At 39.0% G+C, this 15737-nt stretch overlaps 1 long non-coding RNA gene across 1 annotated transcript; it reads right to left on the bottom strand.

The window, feature by feature from the left end:
* Positions 1 to 8480: 8480 nt before the first annotated feature.
* On the bottom strand, positions 8481 to 12033 carry LOC106947110 (uncharacterized). Its single transcript, XR_001424906.1, has 3 exons — positions 11636 to 12033; positions 8780 to 8963; positions 8481 to 8683 (listed from the first exon to the last, which is right to left on the bottom strand). It is a non-coding gene; the product is annotated as an uncharacterized LOC106947110 (long non-coding RNA).
* Positions 12034 to 15737: the final 3704 nt, after the last annotated feature.

Below are 15737 nucleotides of genomic sequence, written 5' to 3' on the forward strand. Positions count from 1 at the left end.
TAAAAGAAAAAAAATTGTGCAGAAGTAAACATGAACGTTTTTGACATTGTAAGCTTTACTGTTATTTTTATGTGTGCGTGTGTGTTTTTGTTGAGGTGCTTGTCTCTCTCTCTCTGTGTGTGTGTGTGTGTATGCTCTATAGATATTTTACTTTTTCCTTGAGCACTGCTGAACAGCAACACGTTTCTGAGTCATTCCACCAAATTTGGAGGGAAAGGATGTATAATGTGCTTATACTAACTTAAGCACCCCCATTTGCAGCAGCATTACAGAAATGTTGGCAAAGTGGTTTTGACAGCCAAAGCAGGCCAAAACCTTTCTTTTCCATTCCCTGCTGGATCAGGTGTTGGATGCATTTAATACAAAGCTTACATGGGATTTTTGCATCAAGGTTTTTTATTTTTAGAAAGATGTCGCTGGACTAACTTTAATTTTAAATTGACCTCAGCTGAAACTTGCTTCACAAGTACTGGAAAGGAAACGTACAGTAGCTTACTGTACAAAAGTCTTGAGCCATTTCTTGTTTCTCAATGTTCCTCCTTTAAGGAGCCAAACTTTTTTGCAACATTTCTTTATCCTTCTGAACAGATTTATGACATTTCTGTCCTTGACAAGGCAACATTTTACCCGTTTTCAGTCCAGCACCTTTTAGAAGATGTTAACCCTGACCTGTGAATAATTCAAGCACTCCAACATTTCTGACTGCTAGGGGATCCAAGGAGTAATGACTGATTTAGGGTGCTGATAAATGCCACTATTAATATCATCCTCACAAGCAGATGTTGAACAAAATGAAGAGATGAAATTACAAAGTAATGTAATCATGAGCATCTAAGGTGGATGACCTGTTCTTGAATATTCTTACACAGTTCGGTTAACAGATAAATTATAATTCAGTGAAAGGAAAAAGATGCACTTATTCTTCATGGAAAGTAATTTTGAAACTGTACAAAGCCACTAAATTCGCCCTGAATTTTCTCTTTACTTTTTTTTTTGTTTATGTGACTTTTATCAATTGTGTCTTTCTTATTTATTGTTTAACTGCTTGTTAGTGGTTAACATATTACAGTTTGAAGGAATTTTGACTTTTTATACATTGTATCTTTTTATTGCTTTAAAGAATAATAGAAAAAACTGGACCTTTAGTTCTTGTTAAACAGGAACATTGTATTTCTTGTCTTGAAATACAAAACAAGAAATACCCAGTATACCCACTAGTGTCTGGCCTAGTGGGTATACAGGGTTCAACGCCGGGCCATTCTAGCAGTAAATTATTTCATAAATTTTAAATGCAGAGTCCAATGTAGTTATTTTAGTTCACAGTATCAGCAAATAATTATATTCATATACTTACACAGTCAATGCAACATTTTAGAACCTCTGGTAAAGTTTGAGAAAGCTCTTCAAATATATATTTTTAATTCAAACTTTATTCTGAGTACATTTACTCAGAAAAAATACAACATTTACTGAAAACACCCCAGCTTTTTAACAAAATTGCCTGTGGCACAGTTATTGACATCTGCAGTTAATATTTAGTGCAACAACACTTTACCATTAGAACAACACATCTCTCTTAGAAGACAGGCGCATACAGACAGACTGATCTTTGACCATTCCTCGAAACAGCATCTCTTTAGATCGTCCAGAGTTCTGGGTCCTGTCCTTTGCTCTCTTCTCTTCAGCTTCACGCTCTGGTTGTCTGTAGGATTTAGGTTTGGGGGTTTGCAGGGAGAACTGTTTTGAACTGATATGACCATTATATTTGGACCATTATTTTTGTTAGAGGACCATGTGAGAAGAACCGACCTTTCGGTTTACTGGTAGAGTCCATCAGATTTTTATTCAAAATCTCCTGGTGTTTCAAAGATTTCAGATTAGTTGTTTTGCTTGACATGACTTTTGTAGGAATACAATCCCAGAGCTTCTCAGATCCATCACTGTACTGAACAGTGAGTCTGAGTCTATTCTTTACTTATTTTGTTTTGCACTGAATGTGTCTGGAGTGTTTGCTGTTCTTTAATATTAAACTTATCTGACCAAAGCTCATCATTCAAAGTAAAGTTTCTCCACATGTTTCTATTTATGATTGTAAAGCTACTTTTTTCTGATATTACTCCAAAACTACAAGTTGCCATATAGATGGTCTCTAGTGGTTATAATATAGACTCATATTTGTATCCAGTGAGATAGAAAGTTGTGAATTGTAAGTTTCCTCTGTTTAATGTAATAATAGCTGTCTTATTTTTTTTTTTTAAATACTCAAATGATATTCATTTTGCATATCTTTTTAAGGCCAATTATTGTGACAGTGCTGATTTGGTTGAAAACAACTATTTTATCTAAACTAGATTTTCCCTTCTGAGCCAATGTGCTAAAACTGAAGATTGGATTCTTCAAAATTTGTAAAACATTAATTTATTTCAAGGCGTTTTGCAAAATCCACCAGGAGTGCCGATGCTTGTGTCCAGCACTGTAAATGCTTCTTGCTTAAGCAACTATTTTTATCCAGGTTAGTCATGAGGGAGGGACGTAACTTATCAGAGCTGTGTGACACATGTAACTCTGCTACCAAGAGTCGCACATCCACAAGTGTTTGTCAGGCCTGTCTTCTGGGCTTTATTTTCATGAAGCTGTGAAGTTGCAGGTCTGAAAGGTTCCCCTGGGGCAGAGGGGAGCCTGAGTCACAGCCAGAGACACAAACGCAGACAAGAGCCGTCACAGTCCTGTTTTAGAACTGGCAATCTAACATGATGCTGTGAAACTGCTTTATTTTATTATTTATTCACCATAGACATGTGTCTTGGCTAAGGGGAGAGGAGTGACTGTGTAATTTTTTTGAAAACCCAGCTTTCTCAGCTTCTCATTGCTTCTCCTTCTACTCATTTTTTTTATCATTATATCTAAGTTTCTTTTCTTTATCTGCCATTCACTGTCTGTCCCACTCTGACTCTTTTCCATCTACTCCTTTCCTCGCTCCATCCGTCTATCCTGTCTTTCTTTGAAATGTTATGATTCACAGGCTGTGATCTCTTAGAGCTGTCTCCTTTAAGTCTATGTGTCTCCTGAGTACGACCGCAGAATGGTACATCACTTCTATCCTATGTAATTTCCTGGGCTTTATAAGGTGCATTTACTCACCCTACAATGGTGAAAACTATTCTTTTCTGCCGAGCTTAGAGGCTCTGTCATGGAAACCATTATCTGGTCTGGGAGCGGGCCAACATTAGCCTTCAGAGCTTCTCCCCTGATAAGACAAAAGCAAAATAAAAACTTTCTAAGAATTGTTTGAATTTTAAGACCATTTTAAAACAAAAGTGTGTAGGAGATGTCGAGCGTTGCCACAATGCGGCAGAAGCACGAAGTTACGGTGCGATCTATCATGAAGTGATTTTCCATTGTAATGAATAATAAATGTTTTAAAGGTGGTTTCAAACCAACCAAATAAATCTAGGAAATGAATTAAGACACATTGTAATAAAGTATAGGAAATCCTGCCAGACAACAAAAGTTCTTTTGGTATAATTCTCTATAAAGTCCAAACCTATTTAAATAGCTCCACCTGTATTACTACTTTTTCACTACGCAACATAGTAGACAAGCTCAATTACTCTCCTATTCTTACTTATGCTTCTCCTTCATTTTCACTCTTGTGCTGTCAATAAAAGGGGGCCAATAAATCACTTAGCTGTCCCTGCGGGTTTTGGGGTATTGGTGTTGGAATGAGTTGTCCTACCAACGCAGCTGAGTAGACATTACTCCCAAAGCCCCCTAAAATAAAAATTAAAAAAAAATCCTTTTCCTACCACCCTCACTTTAAAAAACCAACATGGTGAAAATTACATTTCGCTTAAGGAGGCTAATAAATCTCAGCCAAACGTTGCAGCAGAAGTGGAATAAGGGGGCCCTCCATGGTGGCTGCAGTCTCAGTGATGTGGATTTTATGCCGAAGGAAAGAGGAAAGCCATGTAAGAGGAGGGGGGTGTTTTGCGGTGATGTGTGAGACGGGTCAGATAGATAATACAAAGTCTAAGCTATGCAACAAAGTCTTTTAGATTTTATTCAGATAAGCAACGTCTGTTGTAATCCACGATTACTGTAAGAGTTTGTTGGCTCAATTTGGGAAAAGGAGACAGCTCTGACTCGCCTCTTGTGAAGAAACACAGTTACAGCTCTAATTTTTACTCTTGGGAAATGCCTCAATAACAACAGTTTGGGTGTAAGCATTACCTTTTAGCTTATTATGAGTTTCTGCAGTGTGTCCACATGGTCGCTCCTTGTTAGTTTTCCAGTTCTGGTGCCTGTTTGACAGGAACAACCTCTGTACTGCCATCAGAGACTCATTAAAACACACATCCACAAATCTGTCAGCAATCACTGCACCAAGAAACATTCGGTGCCACTCACAAATTAGCGGCAAAAACGGCTGTGTTTACCATGTTAGCTTTTCATTTCTCAGTGCATGCCCACAAAAACAAATAGTGGTTGGAACCTTGTTTGATACAGCAGCGTTCATATTTATTTTGCCATTTAAATGTTACAAAAATGTAGGCATTGGGAGACATGATAATGGAATCCAGATTTTAGGTTTATTTAATTTGTAGCTCTGCAGAGTCATTTTATTTTAGATTACAGCCCTGCATAAGCCGTGCTGTTTGTGTCTCTCGGGCTTACGTTGAGTAACAATGTTGTGTTGTGTCTCAGTCATCTGGATGTGCTTTCCTGTCCTCAACAGAGCGCACTTCTTATCTTCATCTTTTCCAACCCGCAACCTCATGATCATGTGGTTTATCCACTTTGCCCAATCACAAAAGCAGTGAGGTGGACCATTTACATGCAAATGTGGGGAAGTCATTCAAAGTTCCCCATATGTTTTGCATAAAACTGATGTCACAGTGAGACATGTATCCATGCAAACAGATGGATAACTCAAATTCACCATCAAAATCTGGAATTAGTGGTTCTATTGATATTGGTAATCTTGGATTACCTGATACAATAGGTAGGTTGTACTGGATTACAGTACTACGTGTATGAAAGATTTATTCAACACAAACCATTGTAAGTTGCTTATTGCTGCAGATTGTACTAATGTTTTTAAAAACCAGCAGTTGTTTGGATGTTGTCAGGGTTCATGAGAAGCCTTTGACTCTCACTTTACATTTTTATTTAACACTCGCTCCTCTCGCCTCACCTCTTACCTCCTCACCACCAACCCAGCTTGCAAGCTGAGACAAAGTGACTTTGTCTTTGCTAAAAAGGACAAAACATATATTAAAGACCGACAGTATTCAACCATTTTTGAGAGAATGTCAGATGGTTCTGCTTGTGTTTCTGTTTTCTGAGAAGCTTTCACTGTTTAGATTATGTTATGTGCACAGTCACCTCAAAGGCTTTATTTTTAAGTGTTCAACTTAGTAATTTCCAGTAACAGTTTCAGCCTGTCTTTTGGTAATAAGATTGATTGTCATAGTAAAATGCAAATTCCAGTCATTGTAAGCGCACTTAGGTCTTGTTAGTCATCATGGTTGATACTTTGTAATAAGGTACGGCTGCTTATTCTGTGGAAACATTGTTTCTTTCATACCAAAGAACTTTCCCATGCAAGAAAGCTCCACCCAACACCAGGTGTTGGTAGGTCTAAATGTTCTGTGACTCATAAACCAATTATAGTGATTACTCTGTGAGTGTAGTGAAGTAACAACACAGGGAAAGAAAGATGCACATGTCTCATAAATCAAACAATTGACAATAACAGATACAAGATGGTATGTCACTTCAAGATGTACCCAATTATCTGATAAGATCTGGGAGAGTCACCTGTGAATGGATGATTTAATGTTATGACAAATACTGGGTTTGGATTCTTACACAGGATTTCTGTATTTAAAAAAAAAAAAAAAAGTTGCTTTACGTAACCTGGAGATATAATTAGGTGAATATTCATACTGACATCTTTTTCAAGAGTTGGTGTTGCTCAACATTAAATTGCAGGTTGTTGTACAGACAATTAAATGCTTTTAAGTGGCACTGTGTGGTTATTACAGCTGGTTCTGAATTATCTGAGAACAAGCAAAGTAAAAAAAAAAAAAAAAAAAAAACTAAAAAAAAAAGCACTGAAAACATAAATGGTCCACTCATAAAACACTTGAAAAGAAGCAATAATAATGCCTTAGTTTAATTTAATTTCCAGGCGCTCCATTGATGCAATGAGATAATGGTGGTAATGCGAAAGTACAGTAATGTACTCCATCTTGACATACTGAAAGGTTGTAATTTTCACATCCTTGATCCTAAAGACACACAGTATTCAGACGTGGAGCTCATTAAAAGTGGAAAATTAACCTCAATTGGGTGCAACAATTGCTGTTCCACATAATTTCCCTAATTTCCTCATTCTTGCATGTTTGTAACATGCATACCAGTACGCCAACACATCTGACAAGAAAACCAACTGACAGCAGCTTATTAGGTTTCAGGATTCCCTGAATAGAACTGCATGTAGTTGATGCATAAATGCACTTTGTTGCTGGTTATGTATTTGTTCAAATATTACACAGTATGTTTTTGTGGACTTACAGGAGTAATTCTAATTCCAAATGTCGAAATCAGAAATATGACGATACCGTAAAATACTCTTCTATTTTCTACTATATTTTTGTAATTTTGTGCTTTAAAGATTCCTTCCAATGACACATAAGCATCTGTTGAAACTGCATTAGTGAAAACATGGGAATCCAGAGCTGCACAGAATCTGAGAGTGAATTGTTTTCAGCCGATATCCTGAAAATAGCTAGAAGGGTCAAAGCTTCAGTGTGTAACTTTTGTAAATACTACAAAAAAGGAACAAAAAAACAAATTTATTAAAGTTGTCACCATGTTGTGACACAAATAGTCTCAATGCTGGTATTGCTATCTGCAGAAAAACGTGAGAAACAACACATTAGAGCCAGGAGGAATGTTTTAGCACTGTTAATCATGGTGAATCTGATATGAGCATTCATTATAGGCTCTGGAGAACTAGCTGTAGCATAGCAGAGTGTGAGCAGCCGTACACGAGCATGATTAGTAATTCTAAGACCCTCCTCCTGCCTCTGACAGATCCAGATACAGTTTATTCAGGTGTTTTGAGATCCTTCCAAATATACAACTGCTGTAATTTGCAACACTTGGAATCAAAAATATTTACTAGTACACTGCTCAAAAAAATAAAGGGAACACTCAAATAACACATCCTACATCTGAATGAATGAAATATTCTCATTGAATACTTTGTTCTGTACAAAGTTGAATGTGCTGACAACAAAATCACACAAAAATCATCAATGGAAATCAAATTTATTAACCAATGGAGGCCTGGATTTGGAGCCACACACAAAATTAAAGTGAAATGTTCCCTTTATTTTTTTGAGCAGTATATTTTTTAGAGCATTTTCATTATTGTTTTTGTTTTTTTTTAAATTCAGATTGAAATTATTTCACTTTTTCATTCTTCTACCCACTCAGAAACACCTTGAAGGCTCTGATAATTCAGTAATGGAATATGGATCAGATTACTTATATTCAGTGTGCGCTCCTCTGTTGATACTTTTTTAGTACATTAAGGTGGTTTACTCGAAATGGGGACAAATGAAAAGTTGTATTGGAGGAAAATTGCAGACACAAAGATGATCCCAGAGGATTTCAAAGCAGAGGCCCTGGAATTAGATTAAAGAGCCTACTGAGAAACACCTGTCTGTCATTGACTGATCCCCCTCCTACCAGGTCCCAGATGGATTTTGGGTGTAGTGGGCCCTATTATAACTTCCTCCTTCATCCTCCCCATTAACACAAATGTTTTTCTTTCTGTCGTTCTGCGTTGACCTCCTTCCGCAGTATTCCCTTTCCGTGCATATCAGGAATTCTGCTAGGGGACTGGATGGTGCTGAAAATTGAAAAACAGTTTAGCTGGATGGCCAGCTGTGTGCCAACAGAGCTCAGAGCACCGTGGAGAATGGCCCATTATCTTCCACACACTCTCTCCTTCATTCACACCCCAAACCCAGGCCCTGCGAAATTAGGCAGACAGACTCTGCTAAAACCATCACTCATCCTCATAGATGCATGTGGGCCACTCCAGCACACACCCACTCGTATCCGCACACACACTCGATTGCTTATTTTGAATGCTGTGTGAGAAGTTATTTTCCCTTCACTCCCCTTGTCTTTGCGCACACCAACAAGGGGGCCAAGAGCCTTCATGCCATGTGTCACTGCTTCTGACACACAGGACTAAGCAATTCATTAGAGCACGGGTCGAATCATCCCTACATATAGTCTTATCTGTCTGCTCTCAGTCAGCCAGCCTATTGAACAGCGGCTGGACGCCTCTCACTGCTGGTAGGATATGAGCAATTAGCAAGTAAGACCTTTTAGCGCTGCCAGCTGATTTGCAGCCAGTTTTCTGCATACGCCTGTAATTCACTCTGACATTTCATCTCCTCACTTGTCACAGTCTTTATTGTGTATTACCACAAGATAAACAATAATGATGAAGTAATAATCAAATTGGAGGCAATATAATCATTTTGTTTTCCCTTGCGCCAATGTCCACTGGTTGAACCTGTGGGAGACAGCTGAGAAGTGAAGGTTCTTATGCGAAGCGGCGGTCTCAGGAGAGCTGGCTCAGGCAGCCGGGGGGAGTCTTCCCAAGTCAACCCAGGGGAAATGGATGACAGTTACACTACCCTCCGGCCAATTAACTGTCATTCTAGCTGTTGGTTTAACTTGCTGACCTTACCTCTACTCTGTTGTTTGTCTTATCATTTCCGGAATAGAGGGCCTCATCTGTGTATGTAAAGTAGAGTGGTGACCTTCAGGGAATGAGAGCAAAGGTCACAGTTCATCCACTGTATTTCTTTTGCGTCACAGCATATATGCCAAGAACTCTTCTGGGAATTTCAGGGTGCAGAGAAAACGGAGTCCTGTGGGACGAATGGGAGCTTTCTGTTATTACTTCCAATTACTTCCCAATCTCCCGCTCTATCTACCTGTAAAATGACATTAGATATGCCTGTTCTCATGGTCCTTTACACATGAAGGCTGTGCTTCTCGGTGATGAGGCCCGTGGGAATTCAAGGTCCATTTTCCTTGCCCTTAGAGTCATCGAGTAGCTGAATGCATCCACAATATAAGGGAGCAAAGTTAATTTCTTTAAAAATGACGAGGGGTTTTGTCATGTGGAGGACGTGTTGACATTGGTGGGAGGAAGCTATGTTCAGCTCCCACATTTGTCTGTGGCCAGGCGTGGGCTTGAGGCTGATGTGTGAATAAGGGTACAGTTCTAGTGAGTGCTGCTGTCTTAGCATGACAACAGAAGGGGTGGGTGGCACTTGTCCCTCTGTAAAGGGAGACAGTGATACAGCGCCCACCCTTCTCTGCCTGCCACAGTGCCACTTCATTGTGACCAGTCGCTACTAAAGGACAAAAACCTTGGGAGCCGACACAGCTGGAGATGGAGGGGAGCATTCATACTTGATGCTTGACTTGTTCAGACACTTTTCTGTGCTGTGTCTCACAAAAGCCCACTTCCTGATTCCCATCCTGTCCATGACAGGAGATGGATAGACAGCTTTACTTTATATTGACTTGAGTTACTTACTTTTTACCTTCTTTACTCAAACTGTTATCACTGTTTAAAAAAAAATTGAGTCATGTTATTTTTTTTGTTTGTTACTAAATATTACAAATTTCGGTAACACTTTATTTGATGGGGGTTGAATAAGACTGACATGACACTGTCATAAACATGACATAACACCTGTCATGAACATGAGTAAGCCTTCATGAATATTTATGACTGTTGTCATAAAGCGTCATTCGGTAAATTATAACACTTTTAATACAAAGTTGACATTATTCAAAATGTATTTGTTATGACAACTTGACATTAACCAAGAAATCATTACTGTTTAAACTTTACCTTTAATAACATAAAGTTACCTAATTTTTAAAGTGCAATCAGTAATACTTTTATAACAAATTTATATCAGTAATGATTTCTTGGTTAATGTCAAGTTGTCATAACAAAGACATTTTGAATAATGTCAACTTTGTATTAAAAGTGTCATAATTTACCGAATGACACTTTATGACTGTTGTCATAAATATTCATGAAGGCTTATTCATGTTCATGACAGGTTATGTCATGTTAATAACAGTATCATGTCAGTCTTATTCACCCCCCTTCAAATAAAGTGTTACCCACATTTCATACTGTCATTTTCTGTTAATTTATTTAAAAACATAGTAATTAAAAACTTTCACTTCCCTTTTGATTGTTCTAAACTTCACCAATTTAATATAATTTCATTACCAAATGATGCAACTTGTCGACTGTGTGAGACAATGTGCCGTTAATGTTCAGGATAAAAAGCTTAGCATTCAGGACAGAACCATGAGGTTCAGCACAAGAAGCTTTGAGTAAATCAGAATTAACTCATTTGGACATTTTGATGTCCATTATTAAGGTATCTTTTTAATAAAGAATCTGATATTCCTCTAATATAGTGTATTGTGTCAGAGGTTTTGCAAAGTTAATAAAATGTCAGAAAAATCTCTAGTATTCCACTTCATTTTTTATCTTCATCGTGCTGCATTACTGCCATTGAGTTTGGTTGGTTTGCTTAAAATCTTTCATTGTCTCTAAGCAGCTTGTCTAAAGTTGAGTAAGATACGGGGAAAGAAGTGATTGGGAATTAACTTCAGCCCAGAAGTTTTTCTCCTGAGTACGTTTAGATCCTTAATACAGAAATGGCAACGATCTTTCCTGCCACTGCCGAGTTACTGTGTCGCATTGGCTTTCTTTCTCTGGGAAACGCCAACAAAACAGCCGCATGCATGAGAGGCCACACACATGCATGTGTACACACACATACACGATGTTGGTATATGTTTCCTCATCGCTCATTTGCATGGCAATGCCATTATCTGGGTGTGAGGTGTCATGCCGGAGTGGCTGACAATGTTTCTTACAACAAGTTTATCTAGGCACAAAGAAAGTTGAGAAGAATAGAGGTCTTTCTCTACCTCCTCCTTTCCTGGCTTTTGCGTATATTCTCTTAAACTCCCCATGGAGTACGAGGAAGCAAGTCACTCATCCTCATCCTGCATGATAGAGTGGTAAATCTATTATTTATACCCCTAGTAAAGCCTGTGGTAAACACTTTGTCTAAACATATAGTTACTGTTTTAGCACTGTGCCTTTCTTAGTCCCTCTTCAATATATTTCCCAGCCTCTGTCTTTTTCCTTCACCTTTTCTTTTTTTTTTTTTAATATAAAATCTGTTTATTTTTACTGAATTTGTTATAAATTACCATAACCAAATATACTCATGCAGTCTTGGGGAGGCCTTCCTTGGAAACAGGATCCCTGCTCTCAGTGGGACTAACTACATTAAATAAAAAAATACAAAGGTTGAGCTGCTTGTCAGTATTCATTAATAGTAGCGGATATTGGATTCTGAGCAGACACATTACTGTGGACCTTCAAGCGTGGTAGTTTGAGGACTATTGGGTAAACCTAAAGACAATCAATAACAGGGTTTACAACTTAGACACTGGTAAGCATCGTCATTACACTGAGAAGCCCTCTCACCTGCTGTTATCGACCCTTCCTTCCAGGTTTACAAGTCTTGTCTCGTGATGTCATACGCTATAGAACTGTACGCGTGTGTCTGACTTGGAGAAGCAAAGCAAACAGGACCCGTCTGGGTCACGAAGCAATGTGCAGGGATTCTGAAAGGCCCTGTGTGCGGTATCCATGTTTGAATAAACCTCTCGGTGCTGCTGGTGGTGAGGTTGCAAAATGCAGCAAGGTGATAAGTTGGAGCTGCTGAGTCCGGCGCTGGGAAAGTCTCTGGTGCTTCTGTGTTGTGCTGATAAGCGGACACAGTGCCGAGGTGGATAAACAGTTTCCTGAACAAGGTTTACTCCTTACCAAACAGCACATAAGTTCTCTGGTACAATGATAAGCCTGCAAGCTGCCAGAACACACATACCGGCCACGTGAAAGAATAACAAGAATTTGTTGTAAAGCACATACAGTACATGTTTTATTTATTTACAAAAAACATTCTTATTTTTATTATTATTATTTCAATTACTATTATTATTTCAGGTGTGACTGTCTTTCATAAGTAATGAATAGAAAAAAATATAAGCAGTAAGAGAATGTGGGAGATTCATAAAGCGATTTTTGCTTGCGCTTTCTCTGACATTTAATTTGTGTTAAATAAAGGAATGTTTGAATTTTTATCAAAAAGATAACACAAGGTAAATTTATATTGCAAACAACTGGGTATGTAGTGAGGTGCTGCTTCTCATATAGTTTGGGTTGATATCAGAATGAAGTAATTATAAATATATATGTATTTATATATATGCACACAGTATTTCATCTTCATTCGAGGTTTATGTTTTCAGAGCTTAGTGTCTCATGTTATGCAATAAGTTAAAGATAAGTTAAACACTGAAAATATGCACTTATTTTTCCTATCAGACGCACTGAAAGTGAAATAAAAGTAAAATGAAAATGTTAAATGATTATTTAAAGTACTGATTAACCAAAATTACAATGTTTAGTTTCTCTCTATTATGTACATCAGCCAATCTCATCTAAGCCACTGGATCCAGAGAAATATCAGCATCATTTTATTTCCAAAAATAAAATGATTAATTAATTAATTAATTTAACATTTGTTAAAGGTGTTTTGTGGTTCCTGAGCCATTTTCATTTAGCCGTAAACTGCTCACAGGAAACATATTCGATAAGGCCCTCATATTACCCCTGAGAGATGTTTTAAAGAGTTTCATATTGGCACAAAAGAGAAAAAGAGTTAATAAAACAGCCTGTATTATTTGACTCTCATAGAGAAGTGATGGATAACGCCTATTGGAAGAAGTGAAAATGAACTCACTGAAGAGGATGTGAATGAGAGAGAGGGACAGCTCCGGCCATCATCGTTAGACTTCCTGTTTCCCTCCCCTCCACCCCCTCCATCATGCCTTCATTCACATTACCATTATTAAAAAGGAGAGGACTCTTTTAATAAAGTCTATTAATCACACCAGGGGAGTCGGTCCATCGCCTCACCCTCTTGCGGGGGGTTCTAATCAATCAAGCCTGTTGGTAATGTATTCATGGGAGATGTAAGAAAGGACTTGTTTGACAGTGTTCCAAGGAGGAAGAATTTATTAAGTCCCCTTCAGGAGTCAGGCAATCCAGAGGAGCCATGAATGCTCCCCGTCTCTCACCCCACCCTTGTCCTCTCTGCCTGCGACTGGGAAGAAAAAGGCCTTCATCATGTATGAAGTCTGTACAAATATTGGAAACGTTCAAAATATGTCCTCTCATTAACAGCGATGAGTGAAAGCTAGGACTACTGGCATTTGTCAGATGTGCTCGGAGTGTAAAAACAGTGTTGTACAAGGCCTCTGCTGTGTCGGGCGATGTCGGGACATCACTCTCCTGCTATCCTCTCAAAAGCTGGAGAAAATGTGTCTTATTAGTTCACACGAGGTGGTGAAATTCTGTGCTACACCGCTGACTAATGTACAAAGCTGAGAAAGCACGGCGCTCATGGTTTTTGCTGGGCCTTTGTCAGTGGCGTGTGAGAGGAGAGGGTGTGGAGCGGGTAAAATCATGCAGCTGTTGGAGGCCTTCACCAAGTCCAGACTTTATATACTTATGTGCTTATTGCTTATCTCCACATCAAAACTTCTATTTGCAAATTAACTAAGTGAAAAGGAGACCCTTTACCCAAAAAAATACCTTACAAAGCAATTTTTGTTTGCCATGTATAGATGCTCAGAACATACACATATGAGACTGAAACATGTTTTATAGAGGAGGGGCTGCCTTTGCTTTGTCCTGAAGAGGGACTCAAATAAGGCTCTACTTGGCTTCAAAGCTGCATTTCCATAATTGCCCTGTAACTTGGGTCTGTATGAGAGATCTGAAAGGGGCTGAAAAAAAGCACAATCTTTCAGCTGAGTGAACGGCAAAAGCCCACCCTCCCAAAACCCTCTCTCCCTCTGGCCTGTGGCCCCCTTCTCCACTTGTTGCCTTTCGGATGCAGTGAAAGAATTCCTCTCCCTAACCTTCGTCAACAAAAGGCATGAAATCAGTGCCCTCCCTCTCTCTCGCTTCACCCTGGAGAATGTCACTCCTTCTGAGTCCTTTTGTCCTTTCTTCAACCTAAGGAAGGACAACAACCCTGCTGTCTGTGCTCCCTGGCAGTTCTTTAGCATGTTACTCGTGCACTTTCACTCGGTTTCTCAATAATGCATGCTGTATAAAACATGCAGGAGGCACAGAATGTTTGGAAGGGGTAAAACTGAGCTCCTCTCTTCCCTAACAAGTTGCCGTGGAGTGCACCGACCCACAGGCCTCTGCACCAACGTAGGTACTGTTTGGAACATGTGCTCTCCCTGTCAGGTAACACACAGGCCTGGTGCTCCCAAAGGGGGCAGCGACTCTCCTGGCCTGGGCAAGCGCTCGGGTGGGGGCGGGTTTTGACAGTGGCTCATAAAAGGATTAGCCCTGTGCACAAAGACAGCAGGCCACTTCTAACCCCAGCTAGGTTCACAAAGGAGATGACATTTGTCTGTTTCGGTGGAAGGAGGGGGTGTGGCCGGAGCATCCAGGGCCTTGGAGGGAACCGTGGTTGAAGAGAAACATTGACAGAAGGAGTGGATGAGGTGAAAACACAAGAGTGACCCTTTTTATGTGCAGCAGCCTCCTCTTTCACAGGACTCCTGTGGACCCCTCCAAAGATCTGCTCTAGTGTTTATTTACTTCATGGTTTCTCCTCATTCGCATTAGGTCCTCTGATGGCTCCATTGGCCGGAGTCTTCCAGTTGTCTGGCACTTCTGTCCTCTTCTCTCCAGACACATGGCAGACATATTAAATTTCATGTTCAAAAATCCACTTAAATTTTTTTCCTCTTAAATAACTATTTAATTTCAATAACTGGAGTACTATCTCAGTGTGTTGAGGGCAAAAGCGAGCAGAGGTCAACAGCACTCAAGACAACATATGAAATGTGATTAAATAGGAAATGAAGCACAATTTGTTTTTGCTGTCAAACGGGGCAATGTTTCCCACAGTCTTAATACCACAAAACTGTTAATTAATTAGTTTTTAATTACAGGACAGGAAACATAATTGGGAATTGATTGCCTTTGAAAGTGCTAAATCTGAATCTGTATTGATATCTTGAAGCGCAGTTTCACAAACTCTGTCAGTCGAGCAAACCCAAACAATGCACAGGCCTCGGATACCGACGTTTTTCACTTTGGGTGGTATGGCTCTCTGCTCAGGGTTACCGTGGCTGGGGGTGCCACAAGACAATTAAATCAATAAATCAATCAAGCAATAAATAAAAAAAATAGGATGCAATTTTGATTGATGAATTACATGTGTAATGGATTCAAAGTAAACAAACAAAAATTAAGCAAATAAATAAAATAAAGGTAATAATAATTTAAACTGCTCAGAACGCAACTGAATTTGTCTTGAATGAACACAGATTCTATAGAACAGAATCTCAGATTTAAGAGACTGTAAAATGCAACAAGGTGAGCGCTTTAAAAGCACAATGTATCGACTGACTGGATCTAATTTATCCTACGTTGTTTGTCGATGCCTTAAAACACATTTTGTGGCGTATAAATCCTTTGAATATGGAGAATCCTG

Source organism: Poecilia latipinna, unplaced genomic scaffold, assembly GCF_001443285.1.
Source record: "Poecilia latipinna isolate Pla-1442-1.1 unplaced genomic scaffold, P_latipinna-1.0 Scaffold223, whole genome shotgun sequence".
Classification (NCBI taxonomy): domain Eukaryota; kingdom Metazoa; phylum Chordata; class Actinopteri; order Cyprinodontiformes; family Poeciliidae; genus Poecilia; species Poecilia latipinna.